Genomic DNA, 19,514 nt, shown 5'->3' with positions numbered 1-19,514 from the left:
GCCCCCTCTCCCCACCGGAGTGCTGGTGCTTTCAGTGGGTTTGGGAGAACCAATGGGGTGAGGAAGAGCTTCCAGTGCTCCCTGTGCCATGGGGAGGCCATTACATTGGGCGAGTTTAGCCTTTTTTTATTTTTATTGTTTAAAGATTTGTTTATACATTCAGAACTGGGGTATAGGTCAGAGGCACAGGGGAGGTGAGAGGATTCACCAGAGACAGAGTGGGGAGCAGAACAGGCCTGCTGAGGAAGTACACTGCTGAGGGGAGCAGCGGGCGGGTCAGGAGCAGTCTGCTGCGCCCTGTGGGTCACCCGTGAGGCCGGGATCCAACTCACGCTGAAGCGGCTGTGTCTGGCTTGCAGTGCTGCGCTTTAACCTACTGTGCCGCCAGGGAGGGCCCTAGTTTAGCGTTTTAGTATCACTCTGATTGATTGATTGATTTAGTTAGTTATTTTTGGCAGTGTATTAACCATTACCCTGTGACCTCTGAATCCAGCAACCGGAATGAACTGGCTCATCACGCGGGTGGAGCCCCTCCCTCTGCTGCTCAGACCCTTGCTGGCTTCCTGGCCCCTGAGTGAAAGCCGCAGAGGTAGCACACCCTCGAGGGCCCTGTGTGAGCCGTCCCCCACCCCAGTACCGCCCCCCCTCCCCAATCCTACCCCCTTCCACTCTCTGGCTCTTGACGCTGGGCGCACCCAGGTGCTGGCAGGGCCCAGACTCGCATCTGTCAGAAATGCCCTTCCCCGAGGTGAGGTGGTCACTTCCCCTGCTCTTCCGGTCTTGGCGCCAACTCCGCTTTCGCAGCTAGCCCAGGGAAGTCGCTCTTCAAGCTGCGGGCCCCTGAGTCGCACCCTCTGCGTTTTATTGCCCCCTCCACCCACCCTGCGTGGGTTCTCTGACTCAAGGGGGTTGTTTTGCAGTGCTGGTTTCACTGCCCACTTTACTCCTTGACAGCGGGGGGACACAATGGGTCTCCGCAGCCCTTGTGGTGTGGATCAGCGGAGGCCCGGGGCCACATGCTGTGAGATCTGGGGGTTGGTGGGGGGCTTCCTTCCAGGGCAGGGAGGATGGGCTGACCGCAGGTGACTGAAGGAAACAGGTATGAGAAAGAGTAAAGTTGTGTTGTGCTTGTGCCGGGCCAGATGCTCCTGGGGGAGGGGCGCAGAGAGCTGTGGAAGGTGAGTCTCAGTCCCAAGGCGCCGGGAACTCAGTGGGCACATAAGGCAGCGAGGACTGTGACGCAGGTGGGGAAGGGCAGCGGGCAGCGGGCAGTGGCCACTGGTGTGGGGCAGGAGGTTAGAGAGGCACAGAAGTGTATCAGGCGGGAAAAACAAGCCCGCATTTTAGCCTGGGACCCGAGCTCAGATTGGAGGTGCGCTGAGGGGGGGCATCGATGGGGTGGAGAGGGTTTCATAGAAAAGACTTTTTTGTGTTTTGCTGCTTGGGGCTCAGGGTCATTTCTGAGCCCCGGTTCCTGCTGGGGCAGGATAAGAGGATGGCGAGGCAGGCTCATTGCTGCTGCTATCACCCCAGGACCAGCTCCTGGGCTTAGAATGTTTTGAGGGAAGAAGAATGACACTTGCAGCCAGCTGGGCAGAGCCAGGATTCTAATCAGGTGCCAGCACTCCCTGTCCAGGAGTAGAGAGCTGTAATCACAGGCCAGCCCTGAATGAAGGTTCCATCTGTGGGAAGTGGTGGGAGGTTTTTGTCTCCTCAGTGCCTGTGCTGTGGGCTGGATGGCATCAGGGACAGTCTGACTTCCCACTACCAAGGAGTGGCAGCCGCCACCTGGTGCCCGCCATGCCGTGGCTGATGGGCTCCTTCCTCCATTTGAGTTCTTATTGACGGGGGCACAGTCTTCCCGCATATAGGTGCTGGTACACCCACGGCACCCTCTCCATGAGGAGATAAGGGGGCAGGGAATCGTTGCTCTTGCCACAATGAACCTTTGTACCACGCTCTCCTCAAACTCAGGGCTCAGTTGACCACAAATCCTGTCAGATTCAGGAGTCCTCAGGTTGAGTGTGGCTCAGCTTATTTTGGCCACGGGTGGTTGTGGGGTCGGGGCACTCCAGGCTGCAGGTGGGATTCAGGTGTACCCCGTGGACGTTCCTCCTGGGCACAGGCTGGGGGCAGCCAGGACGTGTCTCGTCCTGGTGGGACACCAGAGCATGAGCTGAGATGACCGCCCAGGCCTGTGTGCATCCCTACAGGGTAAAGCAAGTTATATGGCCAAGCCTGGGGCCTGCGGGGCAGAGAGGCTTACTCCACCCACAGCGGGAGCGGGATGGGATGAGAAGCCACAGCGTCCCAGGCTGCAACTTAGAAAAGCAGCAGAGTTTAGAGAGGAGGGGTTTGGCCACTGTCGTCAGCCAGCGTGTGTTTCAGACCCTGTGTTAGACTGAACGGTGGCTAACACCATGGTTTTTCTCCTTGGAACTTGGTACACCATCAAGGGGATTTTGTAGATGCAAGTAAGCTAAAGGTCTAGAGAAGGGGCGATATCCTGGATTATTCTTGTAGGGCCTGCTAGAATCACAAGGCCTTTATAAGGGTGGCAGGTGGAGCTAGGGGGAGGGACAGCAGCTACAGGCTGCGGTTGTGACCTGGAGGACGGGGCCACTCACCAAGGAATGCAGGCTGACCCTAGGGAAGGTGGGTGGAAGAGTGGGTCTGTCTAGCCAAGACACTTCAGTTAGAGCAGAACTAACCAGGCCATCTCCACGCATGAGCCTGAGTTTCCACTGGGTTCAGGATAGTTCCCTTTAGTGGACACTGGGCATTTTGTCCCCTAAATGTAGACCTGGCTTTCCAAGGACTATGTGCTTATGAATGCAGATGCAGTGAATTTTGTCAAGTGAGTTCTGTCAGCCAGCTTAATGCGTCATCACTCTCCTGCCCTGTCCTGCAAACTTGTCTCTAATACTTTTGACTTTTATTTTAATTTTTCTAAAAATTATTTCCAAAGAATTGTTTTGTGTAAGCTGTGCAGGAAGGATTTAATACATTCATCAAATTGTATCCACGATCGTTTCTGACCGTGCGAACTTTCTTCTGTGACCACTGTGTCTACCAAATCCAATTTTCCTGGGCAAATATTTGCAGATCTAAATTTTATCAAGACAATTGGATCTTTTGTCTGTATAGAACAAATTGCGCAGTGCAAAATTTGGATCATTATCAGTTTTATTTTGAGGAAATTATTCGTAGTAATATAATTCATCATGAGTAGGATAAAAGGGTGATAGTTTGTATTTATCTCTTTACTAATTTATTACAGAATTATGAGTGGATTCCATGAGGGGGTTTGGCTTGCTCTCTTGCCCCAGATTGGGTGATTGACTCAGAAATCTAACTCTCCCATCTGTTTTTGACTACTTCTCTGTTGGCGTTTGCTCTTTGTCACTCTGCTAGTGCCTTATAGATGTTATCATTGGATTGTCCTTCCTTAATCAGCTTGACAGCGGTATCAAGCTGACACTTTGACATAGGTGGAAGCTGTGCTGTGGAGGAGTTAGGGGGTGTAACTGGGATATGAACCCAGGTCTGTCTGAGTCCAGAGTCCATAGTTTTGATCACTGGGCCACACTATCTTCGCTGGGTTTGTGTGTTCAGTAGCCACCCACACGCTGCTGATGCTTTGAAGGTGTGTGTGTGGGAGGGTTAAGTCCATAGAATGACTAGTCCAGATCCTTTCTGTCATCACTGTCATCATCACCACCGTCATCATCACCATCATTGCTCTCATGCACACCTTCCTCCCTTGCCCCGCAAATGTGGACAAAAAGACCCAGGGAAGAGAAGGGGTGAGCCTTGGGGTCAGCTAGTCATTGGGTGCTCAGCTGACTCAGCTCTACAGCCTGCATGAGTGTCTTCGAACCTTCTCCAGCTCCCTGGGTGACCGGCTTGCCTGGGAGGCAGCCAGTGTGACTTGCCTGACACTTGGAGCTCCTCATTTTCTGTTGCTGCACATAAGTCAGGAGAAAATGCCCCAGTTGCAGGGACTGTTCCATCAGCACTGTCTGCCAGTGGCCCGGTGCTCATCCCGGGTCTTGGGTCCCTTTGCCGGTCTCATTTCCCCACTAGGAAGAGCCAGCTGGAATTGCACCCTTCTGTCTGGCTTGTGATGCCGAGCAGGCCCTTTTAGCCTCCTCTGTGAACAGACTGAAGTGTTCCTGGTTGAAACCATAGATAAGAAGGCTGTTCCTTGTGTCTTTATACCACCTTTACTTTTTCTGCTTATATAACGATGGTGCAATTTCCCTTCAAAGGGAATGTTTGATAATAACTATTGTAGTTGCAGTCTGAGGCGTATAGGAATTAGAAAAGGGGTCTTGTTTTTTTGCCTTTCTTGAAATCCCATTTGCACAGGGAAAGGGAGCTTGGGGCTCAGAGCTGGAGACAGGAGCTACATCGTTGACCTAATTAGAGGGAGGGAAGGCCTGGTAGAGCCTGGGTGACTTTTCTATATGTGAAATTCAGGGGGTCTGTGCTGGAACCCCTGATCCTCAAGCCCCATGGCCACCCATCACCTGCGCAATGATAAATGCTCACAATTATGCGCGCGAGGGAAGACTGCATCTCAGTTATTTTCCACTAAGGCTGGGAAAGAAGGAGGGGATGGATGCTGCAGGTGGGTCTGAGCTCGGTGGTGCTGTGAAACACATGAAAGCAGCCAGGGTGCCCAGGCTGCCGGCCTCTGTGCAGTTCACTTTGCTGCTGGGTTCATTAGAAGGTCGTGACTTGGCCCCTCGAGTGGGCGGTACTCCTCACCTTATTGTCCCAACCAAATGAGGCCCCACATGCAGGGGCCCAGGGAGGACTTTCCTCAAAGGTGAGCCCCAGAGCTAACCTGCTTGTTACCCTTCTGTCTGGGGACCCCACGGATTTTTTCTCGGCTTTGCGTCTCAGAGTTCAGTGTCTCAGGACTATGTGCCACCTCAGCTGTTTGGCAGCTTTTGCCAGCTGGAGGCCCCAGCCTCCATTAGCAGGAAGTTCAACATCACTGACCCGCCTGCAGGCCTTCCTTTGTTTGGCTCCATTAGCAACTCACCTATCAGGCTCTGAGAGAGAAAGCATCCCAAAGACACCCATGGCTCCAGAGAGCTTTCAGCAGAAACAGTAGGTCTGTGTTCTTCTCAAAGACAGCGTTGGGCGGAGAAAGAAGAAAATTGCCATGGCATCTCTCAGAAGCATTTTGTAAAAGGACTATTTATTCTAGGTACAGTCTATTTTGCCCGACACCTCTCAGACAGTCAATAATTCCAGTTTGTTTATGATTATCCATACTTCCTCCCCCTCCATCTGCCACCCAAGTTTGAGCTTCTCCATGCAGCCACCCCGCAGAACTTGGGAGCGTCTGTCTCTGTAGTGACCAGCCACACGGTCTCTGCTCTTCAATGTGGCTGAACGAAGAGAACATTTAATTTCTATGATATGGGGCACTTGAAAGCCAGATTTGACAACTGTTTCATTGAGTACTAGTATTTCACAATTTCCTTAGTAACAAAAATAAATGGTTTTTACTCTCATGAGAATGTATTTGTTCTAGGGCAGGGAGAGGGGCAGCCCTGAACCCCCACATCAAGACAAAACATACAAGACTTTTAAAGGAAAGGAACTTTAATATTATCATTGTGCAATACAAAAAAGACAATATAGTTTCTAAATCAAGCACCCAAAGTTCCCCATCCCTCGTGGATAAAAGTCTACCCAAAAGGGGTTGGCCCAAAGCAAGGCCTGAAAAGCTGCCACCAGTCTAAAGCACCTTCTGGCCGGGACCCATAGAAAAGGGTCGGAAATGGGCAGACAAGTCTTGGGGGGAAAGAGCAAAATCAAAGTCAAGATAAACGCTGCCATAGTCAACCTCCCCTCTGGTCTCTCGCCCACATCTGTTTCAGCCAGTCCAGGGCCAAGGAGCAAGTGCAGTTTCTTCACAAGTCTCTGCTCCCTGTGGCCCCCTCAGGTCTCCTTCTGGCTCCATCCTGCTTCCTTCCTCCTCAGTCTCCTCTCTAGATTCTTTTCCTGGCTCGGCTCCACCCTTCTTTGGGTGGGGCAGGGAACCTGGAACCTCCCCTTTTCTTGGGGACCACCCTGTTACATATCTACAAGATGGGAAGGTGGTCAGTAAGTAGCCTCTGGAATGGCAGAGGTTTCTGAGACACACTGGGCGCGGAGTCGGGTGATGGTGCACTGCCTTCTGGGGATGGCGTCCTTCAGAGTGCCCTTGGTCTGAAGGGCCTGGAAAGTCTCCATGGGAAGCAAGGACTGCGTCCTGCCCCTGGGCCCTTATTGGATGCCAGGAGCGAGCGCTTTTCCATGAGGGCCTCCGGGACAGGCATGTGAGGCTTGGAGGGATTCCAAGGAAAGAGGTCCCTGACAGCTGGGTGGCATTGGATCAGAAGCTTCATGTAGAGTTGGGGTGCACAGAGGATCCTTGATGAGTGAGGAATTGGGGTGAGATAGAGGGCAAAGACATTCGTATTGCTTTCTAGGGGATCTTGAGGCATGGTCAGCCCAGACCTGGCGGAGGAGCTGCTCTGTGGGCAGGGAGAGGGTGTGGGTGAGTTCCCGGGCTGCTGTCCCAGTCCTTGGCTGGGATACATGCAACCACGTGTCCCTTAGGGACGGGGACACGTCCTGGGAAAAGGGTCCTTAGGGCGTGCCGGCGTGGCATGCCGTTGCTGTGTGAACATCAGAGGGTAATTGCACATCCCTAGCACACGTTCAGGTGCACACTGTGTGTGTGTGACCCGTCGCTGATGGAAACTGTAAACGTGTGGTGACGTGTGCACGCAGAGGGAACATGCCCCTGCCTTGGCCCCGTGGCGGCGCAGGGTGGATCCAGTGACCAGCAGCATCTTCGCGGCTTGCTGTGTGCCGGGCGCTGCGCCCAGTACCTGAGCTGGCAGGAGGGTCACAGAAACCTGGTCATGATGGGGGCTGGGGGCAGGGAAGGGTCTGCAGCGCCCTCTGGAGGTGGGGCTCCTCTTACAGTCCAGGGGCTGGACTCCAGCCTCTCGGATCATGACCCAGAGGCTACGATCCAGGAGATGAGGCTGAACTGTCTGCCCCCGTTGCTCCTACTCACACTGACTTCTGGCTTGTCCCTCCTGGGCTGCGCACCAGAGGCCTGGGCTGTGATGGAAGGGGGGCCATTAGGAGTCAGGAAATCTCCTTTTCACCCCATGAACCAGCAGACATCCTCAGAGACGGGAGCAATGGGAAGTGGGCACAGAAAGTGTGCAGGTTACTTGCCAGAGCACCTCCCACCAACATTTTGCTTTTAATTGTCTCCTGTTTGGGGCTTTCTGAATAATTCATTGTTGGAGCCAGCCCTGTCTCTGGACTTTCTGGGTCACAACTGGGGGAGGTACCTACCAGGAAAGAGAATTTCTTGGACCCTCCTGGGTCTGGCGTCTCCCCTCGTGGCACAGTTTCACCTTGCTGCTTGGCTCAAAATGTGATTCTGCCCTAGCGCTTGCCTCATCCCCCCAACTCTCAGACGTCTTTCTTCAGCTCACCCCTGCTAGAGTGGATCCTGCAGATTGGAATTGGAAACTCCCTGGAGAAAAGAGGATTTTGTGACCTGGTCCCCTCTGAAGAACACATGCAACTTAAGTAGGAGGTGGATTAAGTAAACTTTGTTATGAGCTTTTCACCAGGTCTCTTGAGCTGTTATAATACCAGGCTTAAGGATTGCTGCCTTAAGCCCCATTCAAGTTCTTTCTAAGGCTCAGGCTGATGTAGTGATGATGTGATCTTTTACTTCTGCTGCTTTTCACCTCGCCCCGAGAAGGGCGGCACTGGCTGTGGAAGGAAGACTGGATGGTCCAATACCCCGACCAGGCCGATTCCCAACTCCGCCCTGCCTCAGGTGAATGGGTCAGTGACCCCATTTTTATATCCCCCCACCCCCCGGGAATCTGGGAGTAGGAGACTCGGGAAGGGACGAAATGAACCACAGCCTTAGTCTCACGTGGGTGTCCTGCGCGCTTTGCCTTTAGCCCCAACGGTCGCTCCCATAGTGGCTGGACACGAGCAAGTGGGGCACCCCTAGAGCCGCCCAGCAGAGGGAGCAAATCAGGGCTGGGATCCAGTCTACACAGCGAGCCCTTGGGGCTCTGACTGCCCAGGGTCCACATTTCTGATCCACACCAGAGACCAGGTGGTGGCAAGGGCTAGGAGCCTGGGGCAGGGCTCGGAGCAGGGCCTGTGCGCCCAAGTCACCTGTGAATCCTTAGAACACCCTTCGTCCTCACACTCTGGCTTCTCTTTTGCCACCCGCCTGAACATGCACCACCGCACTGGTTCGAGTGCAGCTGCTCTGAGGTTCACGTGCTCCTGGAAGCGCCGCCAAGGAGGGCTGAGTGATAACTCCAGCTCCTCTGATTCACTTTCTGCCTGTGACCACTCCCCTCCCTGAGAACGCCTGCGTCTCCTGCCCGAGGCCCAGTCCTGGAGAAGTCTGGTCCTGTTGCCACAGTCTCCTGCCTCTGCTGTGGGTGGTGGTCCTGGGCCGCATCTCCGCTGACCAGTCGCGAGAGGATCGCTCTTGAAAATCTCTCATCTGTCCTTCTCCTGCTTCTGTGCCAGTGGGCTGAGCAGGCAGAGCCTGCGGCTGCTGTACACACCCCCCCTTGCCCCCCCCCCCCCCAGAGGGCCTGCTGGGTCATGACGCAGGCTTGTCTGTATTTAAGAACTCCGCAGGCTGACTTGGCTGCCTTGGCACAGCACGGAGCAAAGGCCCTCTCCAGTTAGCCAGTCTGCTCACCTGCTTGAGCGGCTCCTGGGGAGGGGATGCAAATCCCTAGTTAGCAATTTAGAAAGTTTCTTTTGCCTTCCATGTGTAAATTCCTCCCAGAGGCTCCACTGGGAAAGGGAGCAGTTGGTTGAAGGCAGGATTTAGCAGGGTTTAGGGATTCAAAAATAAATACCTCAGCTGTTTTAACTGCCCTGAGCTCCAAACCCCTCCCCCCCCCCATTTCTCTCCAAATAAACCTGTCTGGAGCCATTTTCCTACTTCAGGCCAACACCAGCCCCACTCCTGACATCCCCATCAGGGAAGATCTGAGACCAGGGAGAAGGTGGAAGTCAGGGACACAAGGAGGTTTCCCAGTTGCTCTTCAGGTGCTAATAAAAACAAAAGAAAATTAACCCAGATTCATTTTCTCATCACCAGATCGTATGAGAGCCTGATGACATAATCTATCTTAGCTTACACTCTCCCTTAATCTGTTTATTGGTGATAATAGAGCTTGGATCTCATGTTGGGCTCATACATCTGGCCAGGTTGGACGGTAGAGGCAATTTATGGTAAACACAAATCTGGGAGAACCAGAGGTCTTTGTACACATGAGGGATTGCTGCTAGCAGTGGTTGCTTTGTGTTGTGGGATTTGAATCAAGATTGATCAGCATTGCCCCAAAGGGTCGCTCAATTACTGAGTGCTACAGTTCTGCTAGAATCACTGGGCTGTGCTCTCTGAGGCAGCATGGGCCTGCCAAAGCCAGCTAGAGAAAGTTGGGAAGGGAGACTTTATTTCTTCATAGAATAGTAAGGGTGGGCCAGAGTTCTCAGCTCTGCTTTCCCTGCTCCCACACACACCACAGATGGCCAGAGTTCCAGACCCCAAAGGAGGTCTGAGGGAGAAGGTGCGTACTAGGCGCTGTAACCAATAGGAAGGGATAGCATGACAGGGTGCAGCCATGGCTTCTCAGCCCAGCGCCCATGGTCAAAGGTGAGTTTCTCATCTGTCCTCACAGTGCCCCTGGTGGACAGGAGGAGGTACTGGAATATTTCTTCCAAGTCCTTGGGGAAGCCCGGGGCAGAGGCATCTTTCATTTCCACATTCTCAGAGCTGGACCAGGCAGTTCAGAGGTTAGCAATAATCTGCATTTGTATATGTAGTGACTAATTGTATCATGTTATTACCTAAATGTCTGTTCAGTGTTTCTTTTTTCCCCTTGGTTAAAACATAACACAATTCTTTGCCTGCTGTCAATGTCTTTTCGGATTAGCAGTTTTCCTTCTGCATTGGTTCTTGTTCATTTAGCTTGGAATTGGTGTTTTATTTGGTCACTGCTAGTGGTTTGGCTTTTTAGGCCAGAAATTATTTTTTTTTGTCCTGCCTAGGGGAAAGAGAGCACTATATTTGGAAAACAATTTCCCCAGATTCAGGAGCCACAGTGATTTTATGATTCAGATATTAATTTTTTGTTTTTGCTTTTAAGTATCTAATTTTCTTTTAGAAGAAATGTATGGATAGTTTTTTGCATATATGTATCTGAAATAAGGACAGAGACTTGTAGATTCATAAACTTTCATTTATAATCTCCAGTGGACTAAAGAAGAGAGAGAACAAGAAACACATACATGCTAACTGATGTGCTCTTCAGAGCTTCATATATATATATGTATTTATCATGTCCTTGTGTGAGTCTGCGATTTGTAGATATCCCATCCAAGGAGTGATAAGACAGACCTCTAGAACAGGGCTTCATTGTGAGTGTTTGAAGGATAACGGGGTTGTCTCAACTGAGAGGTGTCTGTGATATTGTCTTTGCTTTATTTTTTTGAGACGTTAAAAAACTTGTTTTGCCTAATATACTAACATTCATTTCTAGGCTTTGAAAAATAATCCTGCATTGGAAGGAGAGTTTTAAATTTGAAATATAAGGCCTGTATAGCAGTTTCTTGAAACCATTAACTGTCCCTTCAATATTAATTGCAGATATATCCATCATGGGGAACTTGTTTGTCATTAACGTGGGGGGATGCAGAGCAGATGCCCCTGGAACTCCTCCGGGGGTACCGTTGTCACTCAAAACTTTGTCCTGGAATTGATCTGGCCTCAAAAATGGGCTGTCCCTATTGACAAAATGACAGTTCTTGGTTTTAGCAAAACTGACAAGTCATAGTTTTAGCAAATGAAATGGGAGTTAGCTTGTGGATGAATCTGCCAGGCAGCTTTGAGCTCTTGTATAGTTTCTGTGGATACGTCTTAATGAGCCTGAGGGGGTCAAAGATTAGGGTGCCTTGTATGTGGTGTTTAATTCCTCCTTTCCACCAAGGACATGGCTAATTTGCCCATCACGGGCTTGGTCTGCCTGGAGAAAGTGGCATCTGTGTTTGTGCAGGTCTCTGCTTAAGAAATATTAGTCTATGCACATACACTGACACAGAGCAGCGAGGGGCACTCAAACTGGCCAGATACACGGCCTAAGTAGTTTACCGGTCACTGAGTACTTTACCTCTGTGCACAGCCGCAAGACTACTCATGCTCACGAAACAAAAACAGTGGTATTTATTTAACAAGCCAGGGAAAAACAAAGAGCTACTAAAGCCCAAAATAGCCTCTACCTCACCTGAAACAGTATCCAGTGTTTTTCAGTCCTAAAACAAAAGCAGCTAATGTGGAGTCTTCCTGCCACCGAGGACACAGAGCTCCTCTCACCAACAATAAGCCACGTGTCTAAGGTGGCATCTTCCTGCCTCTGCCAACTCTAGGCCAGGTTCACAGTCATGAAGACAGCAGAAGGCACAACAGGAGATGCTCCTGGAGACGCTGGGATGCCCCAGTGCAGCACCAGCAAACGACAACCGAGACTGCGGCTGCAGCAGCTGAATGTCTCACAGATGGCCACACTCCCGCAGCTTGGTGAGGCGTCTGGCTCCAGCTCTGGGTCTTTGCCTTCTCTGCCAGGCTGTAACAGAGGCAAAACTCGGAACAGTTTCACTCACTCAGCTACTTGCAAAACCTCCGAACGTTTCCTCTCTGAGGTTGGCTGCTGGAGGCCACTCCACGTTCAGAGGCCCACAACAGCCTTTTAGAAGATCAGCCAGGTGGGGACCAAAATCTGCTGATCCCAAATGCTGAAGATTGAAAACCGCTTAATCCCAAACACTGAATGAATTCCACCCCCTTCTGCGATCCCTTATATTTCTTGCCCGTTGCTCCACCCCCAAAATGTGATACTTCTCAGCATTTCCCTCCAGGCCACCTATTCTCACCAGCAACCCGCTCCAGGGCCCACTGCCTGCAGCAGTCTATGGCTTGAGCCGCCCTTACCATACTACACATGAATTAAAAAAATTTGCCTGCTCCCCCTCCCCCAGCCTCCACTGCTTGCCTTCTGTTCTTATTGACTTGTGAGCTATTGATTCCTCCTTGGGGCTGGTGGCTTTTCACTTTTCGCTCTTATCAGCAATTTTGCCTATTAAATTCTAATCTGGGTCTAAAACACTTTCCAATAAAGCCGAAGCTTGGGATTCATCTGCTGGAAGGGAAACTGGGTCCACAGTAGGCTCTCGGGGTATTCCCGCTGAAAGGACGGTGCAGTGCTGAGGAGCGAGCAAAATATTTTGATCAGGGTGGTGTGGGCCAGGTGTGAGTATCTATTCGAAATTAAGCTTTTATTTCTTACCAAGATCACCCTGACTTCTTCAAGAATGCCATTTTCTGGGGCCCTCCCAGGTGGCGCAGTGGGTTAAAGCACAGCACTAAGAAGCTTAAGGCCACTTCCGTATGAGTTCAATCCCTGCCTGCCCCGGAGGTGACCACATGCCGCGGCAGACCTCTCCTGACCCGCCCGCTCTTCCCCTCAGCAGTGTACTTCATCCATCTGCCTGTTCTGCTCCCCACTCTGTCTCTGGTGAAGCGTCTCACCCTCCGCATCTCTGGCCTATACCCCGTTCTGTATAAATAAATAAATCTTAAAAAAAAAAAAAGAATGCGTAAGGAGACCAGAGCAGAGTTCTCATTTCTGATGACCAAGGTCCTTGCTGGTAATATTTTCTGCTGTAGACTTGCAACACGTCCTCTGATGGGCCAGGGAATTTTCTGTGGTGACGCGGTCTAGTTATGGGAATATCCGATTCACTTTACTCTTCAATAAATTCAATTTAACAAACACTTATTGAGTGCTGGCTCTGTAAAATTACCATGGAAACCCAAGTGGAATCTTTAAAGTCCTCTGGGGGAATTGTTCAGAGTTCCCACATTCACTAATACATCAGTGATCAGGAAGGGTGCCTCGGTCACACTCAGGCCTGCTTGCTTGTCTGCTACCGGCCTGAACGAAGAGCGGGGGACAGAGGGGGGAAAATCTGGTAGAGCTGATCATATGCCTTATTGTCCCCGGCAGTGTGATGTGTGCGCCCAGGGAGGAAAGGGGGGAAGAGCCAGGGCTTTGATTTCTGTTGGAGCAGAGAGCCGAGTGCAGTGGGAGCTGGATCTTCCTCATGATGTCACCCACATGCTCTGCACCAGGCAGAGCCTACAAATGGATGTCTCAGCGCCTGGTGACAGCCTTGTCTGAGGCACCTTGCAGCACAGCGGGCACCCTGGGTTTCAGAAGATCAAAGGCTTGATTACATGAGACACTTGTCACCCAGCGGGAGCAGGGCATGTCCCTGACACAGGAGGTGACACCGCAGAATCATGGTCCTGCCAGGGGTCTTAGGAGGAGGCAGGGCCCGTGCTGTTTGTTCACAAGAAGCCAGTAATTCCAGCTGTGTTTGCGAAAGTTCCAACCTTGAAGAGGGCAAGATCTCGGGGCATTGACATTTAAGAGCATTGTGATGATTACAAATCTTTGTGCAAGTGACTGTGGAAAGAGAAGAAGAGAAAGAAAGATATCAAACTAGCTTAAATCATGGAGGAAATGCGCTATTAACAGAAGTCCAGATTACGTTCAGGTGAGGGAACTCACGTCCAGGAACTCCGTCACATCACCGAGGATGCAGTTGCTTTCAGGCTGATTTCTTAGATGGCCGCATACTTGGCTGCCAGCAGTTCCCAGGGCGGCCAGCTTCCTCCACAGGGTCCAGCAGGAAATGGAAAACATCTCAACTCTCCCAGCAAATCCCGAGTGTCTCCCCGCTCCCCGGAGCTGGCTCCAGTGACCAGGCGGGAACCAATCTCTGCAGCAGCTCACAAGCTTTTGTCTTGCAGACACACAGTCAACTTTGTGGGGAGCAAATGGAAATGAGGTGCCACAGAGGGAGGGACAGAGTCCAGGAGGCAAACAACAAACGTTCACTACAGCGTCACTGAGCATGTGATTTGAGCTCTTGGATGCCCTTGCTTGCCAGTATCTGTTTTCAGATAATTATAAAAACAGCAACTGAGACTCATAGATGTCAGCAGCTACCATTTTGTGCTGGGGGGTAGAGGATGGGGTTGGGGGAGTGGGGTGGGGGGTGGATTTATTACTATATGAGCTAAAAGAATCCAATATGCAAGCTCTTCATGGAAATTACATAACCCTAAGATTGTGATCATGCATTATCACTAGTTCTTCTCCACAGGTGAGAAGAGAAAGCACAGAAAATTGAGGTGACTTGCACAAGATCTCAGAGACAGTTAGAGGCAGAACCCATATGGTTTTTCAGTCGTTTCCATCTAGGACACCCCAGAGGTCCCTGAGTCTGAACTGAGCGAGGATTTCTTTTTCCTGCTTTGCTTCTGGAATGCAGGAGAGTTTTTCCTCCTCTATGGTGTTTTTCTTGGGAGAAATGATTCCTTTACTAGGCTCTTGTTTTCCCATTAAATAATCAGTTATTTTCTATGCTCATCTCAGAGAACCTAAAAGAACCAGGGTGACTGTCCAGGGTCCAGGCGGTAGATCTCCATGGCAAGTCTGTGCTTCCGGCAGGTGTGGCCTGGACACCTGCCCTCTGCTCTGGTGCCTCCTGTTCCTCCAGTGAGACTGCAGAGCTACTGAGGCCCAGCCTCCAATTTCCAGGGTGAGAGTGGGAGAGCAAACCCCCCGCGTCCCCCACCGAGCGCCCTCTGTCCCAGATGAGAAACCAGTTTAATCTGCAGTAGCTGCTGCGGCTTCCTCTGGGTTTCCCCTGCGATAGCCGCTCCAGTTTTCTCTCTCATTAGAGCTATTCCTCCGAGGGCATAACATCATCTCTCTCCAGGCATAACACGTGCCTGTATAGGTGTCTCTGCCTCAGTACGTGCCAACTTGATTATTGCTCTAAATGCGCCTGAGAACAGTGAGATTTCACTTTTTCTGTACCAGCCTCGAAAATAGTGATTGCTTCTTTCCAGAGCATGTCCTATATCTCTGGGGAGTGTTGACTTTTCCTCTCTAGGGTGGTTGGTGGCTACGCTCAGCAATGTCCATGGGGCATTCAGGCTTTGGGGCATGAACGGGCACTTCTGATGGCAGCTGGGTGTGCCCAGCCTCAGCCTCTGTCCGGAGCCCTGTGGAGAGTAGCCCTGCTTGTTCCTTGGCTTGTGTGGCCAAGCTCCCGGAGGTTGAAACTCCTGTGCAGGGAGGCTCTGAGCAAAATGCTACCTCTGCAGGGTCCAGAAGCAAGTTCACACATGTGGTGTGTCCTGATGAGGGCTGTCTGTCCTAGGGAGCTGCTGATTCTTGGGGACCAGAATGACAGAGTCTGCTAAGGTTGTCAGAAGCCACTGAGTTATGAAGTGTGGTGCCGAGCATCTTCTTAGAGATAAAACACCCCCTCTAAACCACACCTGTCATTCAGCTTCAGTCGTGAGGGCTGGGAAACCAGGTGGTGCTGCCGTGTACAGCGAAGGGCATCCAGCCTGGCAGCGACCTTGTGGACCGAGCACTGTGTGCCATAGTACGTTGGCCACCATCTCCTGAGCTCTTTTCCAGGAGGCTCACCACTCACTGGCAGAAGCAGAAGGGAGCGTTTTCCCCTACAGTGTAGGGAAAATCGAGGTGAATTATCCTGCTGCTGCGTGAGTGCTTTATTGATTACAGAGCGCCAATCAAATTAGCTGTCAGAAGAGAATGCAGATGGTACCATGTGGAATGGATTTTCTATATCCCCTAATTGCATTATTTCAATCAGCGGGTGAACACCGCGTGGCCTGCAGCGGGATATGTGGGGGTGTCGGGGAGTGGAGGTGGGCTGACACGCACTGTCCGAGCCAGGCTGAGATACGGTTTGAATGTCACAGGCTTTAATATCAAGATTGAGCATTAACAAAATGGATCCAGATGACCTGACGGGTTAACGCCGGGCGGGGGCAGTGTTTCCAGTGCCTGCTTAGGGAGCGTGCACCTCCCCTCCTCCACCCGCCCCCAGCTCCGCCTTGGAGTCTGAGCTGTGTCAATCCCTAGAATAAGCAGATTGAAACAATTCTCTTCCATCTTTTGAAGAAGGTATTGCCTAGTGCTTAAGAGCTTTCCTTCTGGCCCAGATCTTGGTGATTCTTCTCTTCTCTAGTTGAGTGACCTTGGCAGGAGACTTAACCTTTCCAGTCTTCAGCTCGCTCATTTGTAAAACAGAGTTTGTGGCGGCAAGAACACAGAGCCATCTGGACGGTCCAAGGTGGTCACGTGTGGGCAAAGTGTGGGCCACGGCTGGCGCGTGGCTGCTTTGCGGAAGCCTGAGCACTTCCTCAGAAGACTCCTTTCCTCTCCTGGGGCGCTTGAGAATTTAGAAGCTCTCCTAGGTTCGAGTGTGGAATAGCAGACTGCCCCTGGAGAAAAACCTGAACGAATTATTGTTCACAACTTCTTTGATTTTGAAAAAAAATTTCTGCGGATTAGATTCTCCTTCCGATCCGGCAAGATAAACCCGGGAGCCCTTCCCCAGGACCCAGCCTGGGGGACGCTGCACCTGCCCGGGGTGGGCGTGGCCTTGTGGCGGCTCCTCTGGAGGCTGCTGCCCGGTGGCCGCTGTCTCCAGGATAATGGGAGTCCTGGCCAATCCCCGAACTGCCTGGTGCTCGTCTCTTCTTCTCTGCTTGGCCTCAGTGTTCGGATTTTCTCGTTTGGACATTTGTGCTCCTCCATGGTAGTGTGTTCTATGTCTCGGAGAGTTGGGGCTAACAGGAGTTCGCTGCTCAGGAAAAGAATCCTTAGTTTTTTGAGGGGGGCCATGTCACTATCGCGTGGCTATAGACTCTGGGGGTGCAACTGTGGCCATGCTGGGGCTGAAGGCGTTTCCCTCATCATTGACCTCCGGTCCACTGAGAATAAGAATAAGAATAAGGCGGCAACTCCTTGTCCAGTGAGGCTGCTGCACCTCCCAACTGAGGACACTCAACAAGTTGGGGTGGAAAAGCCAGGCAGGAGCAAGAGGAAGGCTGGGTCAGCTCTGTGGGGCCTCCGCCTAGGCCACCTGACGTGACTGCTCAGTGGCCCAGCAGCCTTGGCCTGAGGTGGCATCATGACTCCTGCACACCAGGCTCCTGCTCACAGATATTCCTGGCTCTCCAGGCCATGGTCACCCATTTCTGGCATCAGACAGCCTTTCTGTCACCTCCCACCCAAGAGCCTCATCTCCGATGAGTTCATTAACTCCCCCAGACAAAAGGAGGTGGCAGGTCCGGCCAGGGCTGCCTTAGATGACATCAGGGTCCAACTTGCCATTTGCCCGAGAATTAGCTCTTTGGCTCTAGAACCACAGCTGCTCCCATCTCTACACTGTGGCCATGGGGGCGGGGGTGTGCAGGCAGAGAAGGGGGTCGGGGAGCCTCCTAAGTCCTAGGAGACTACCACGTGCTCCATCCTTGGGCGCTGGAGTCTCTGTAGAGGCCTTGGTGTGACCTGTCCAGGTCACAGGAGGAGAGAGAAGAGAGGGTCAGATCTGTCCTCCTCCCACGCCACAGCTTTCAGGGGGAGGCAGGTCTGCAACGGGAAATGTTCCTTGATTTGTAAGAACACACACGCACACAAGCACCAGCAAGTTCACAGTCACAGTACTAAACTCTTGGAGAGCAAACTCCAAGGAAATCTAATTAAGAGGCCTGTATGAGTCCCTGTGCTCTGGGACTGGGTGTTGTGAAGGAGAGCCAGAGAGGCTGGGTGGCAGAAGCCCAGCTCCCTCCACTGGGCTTGGTGGGAGGTCCAGGTGAGGTGGCTTGGTTGGGACATGATGAGTGCTTCTACTCCCTGAGCCAAAGACAGGCCGAGCATGTCCTGAGAGCTGTCGAGTCACTGAGCCTGGAGAGTGTAGACACTGCGCAGGTGGGCATCCTCTGCCCCTCCCTCCCGAGTGTCCTCTGTGCATACCTTCAGTGTTGGGACGCTCGCTTCTCTCTGAGTCAGCCTGTCACCTTGCTGGCTCCATGGTGGACACTGACGAGGCTGGAGGCCACCTGACATCCATCTCCTCCTGCAAGCCAGGCTGCAGTGTGGACACTGGCGAGGTGCAGGTGCAGCGGGGGAGATGATGGGGAGGTGGTGGGTGAGATCAGGAGGCTTTGGGTCTCCCTTAGTTGGGCTCCTGTCTGCTCCCTCACCTGCCTCTGCTCCGGCACTCCCCTGGCTCACACCCAGGGGCATCTCCCACCTGCGCTGTGACGTCAGGACCACTGGCTGTGCGTCCCGTGTGTGCTCAGATGTAATCAGTGGTTCCAAGTGATGTACTTTTGTCTAGACTAATGGATACAAGGTTGTTGCTTTAAATTTCACTTTCCATGCTGGTGTTTCGATGCACGAGACGCACAGCTACACCGTGAGGATCGGGCGGCTGTGGCCCCTCTCATCTTTGTCAGAACCTAAACGCACACAGGAGTGAGCCCAGCACATGAAGGATGCTGGGCAGTTGCCTTCAGTCTTGCTTCCTTCAATTCATCTTCTACACAGTAGACAGAAATGTTTGTCTAGAACACAACTAAGCAAGCCCTCCCAGGGATCAAAGTCCACACTGTGTGGAAGTCTCCCTGGCGTGACCTGCAAGGCCACACATGATGGGTTCCTGGTCCTCTCCATCCTTAGGCCAACTCCTGTGCTGGCCACCACTTGCTTGGTTAAGGCCAAGGTGGTGGAGTGTGGGCGATGAGTGGTGCCACCTGCTGATGGTCTTTCTCTGTGTTTCCAGCACCATAGGCTGAAGACCTGACTTACGGAGTCAGAAACCTGGAGGTGGGGTAAATGCCAGCCTCGGCAATTCTGTCCTGGGTTAGCTTTGCTCGCTCTCTTCTTTCAGCTGGTGTCCTGGAGCAGGTCGCACCCCCAAGGCTCAGGACCTTATAAGTGGAGAGGTCGTAAAAACAAATAGCGTAGCACCACAAAGATGTGGGTTACCTCTTCGGCGTGTAGCGGCCCCAGTTTGCTTGTGACCTGGTAGTCCTACCCTCACAGGCTGGCAAGTAGGTTTTTCGATTGCTGGAGTTGCAAAGAGACATTTTAGACCCCCTCCCCACCTTTTTTTTTTTTTATTTTAAAGATTCATTTATTTAGACATACAGAACTGGGTTATAGCTAGAGGTACAGGGGTGGTGAGAGGCTTCACTAGAGAGAGTGGGGAGCAGAACAAGCAGATCAACAAAGTACATTGCTGAGGGGAGCAGTGGGCAGACTAGGAGAGGTCTGCTGCGCCACCAGGGAGGGCCTTGAAGGCGTTTTTTTTTTTTTTTTTTTAAAAAAGTTTATTTTTAGGTTTTTTTGCACATTTTTTTTTAAATGGAGACATCCCCTGCTCTGCCAGGGGCCTGGTCAGGGCGGGGTCAAAGGAAGCTGTTGGTGACCTGGCAGAAGTTTGGTCTTATGGGGTTTTTTTTTTTTTTAAAA

This window comes from Condylura cristata, unplaced genomic scaffold (assembly GCF_000260355.1).
Source record: "Condylura cristata isolate star-nosed mole 26May11 unplaced genomic scaffold, ConCri1.0 scaffold00021, whole genome shotgun sequence".
Lineage (NCBI taxonomy): Eukaryota > Metazoa > Chordata > Mammalia > Eulipotyphla > Talpidae > Condylura > Condylura cristata.
Note: the sequence above shows the minus strand (reverse complement) of the source record.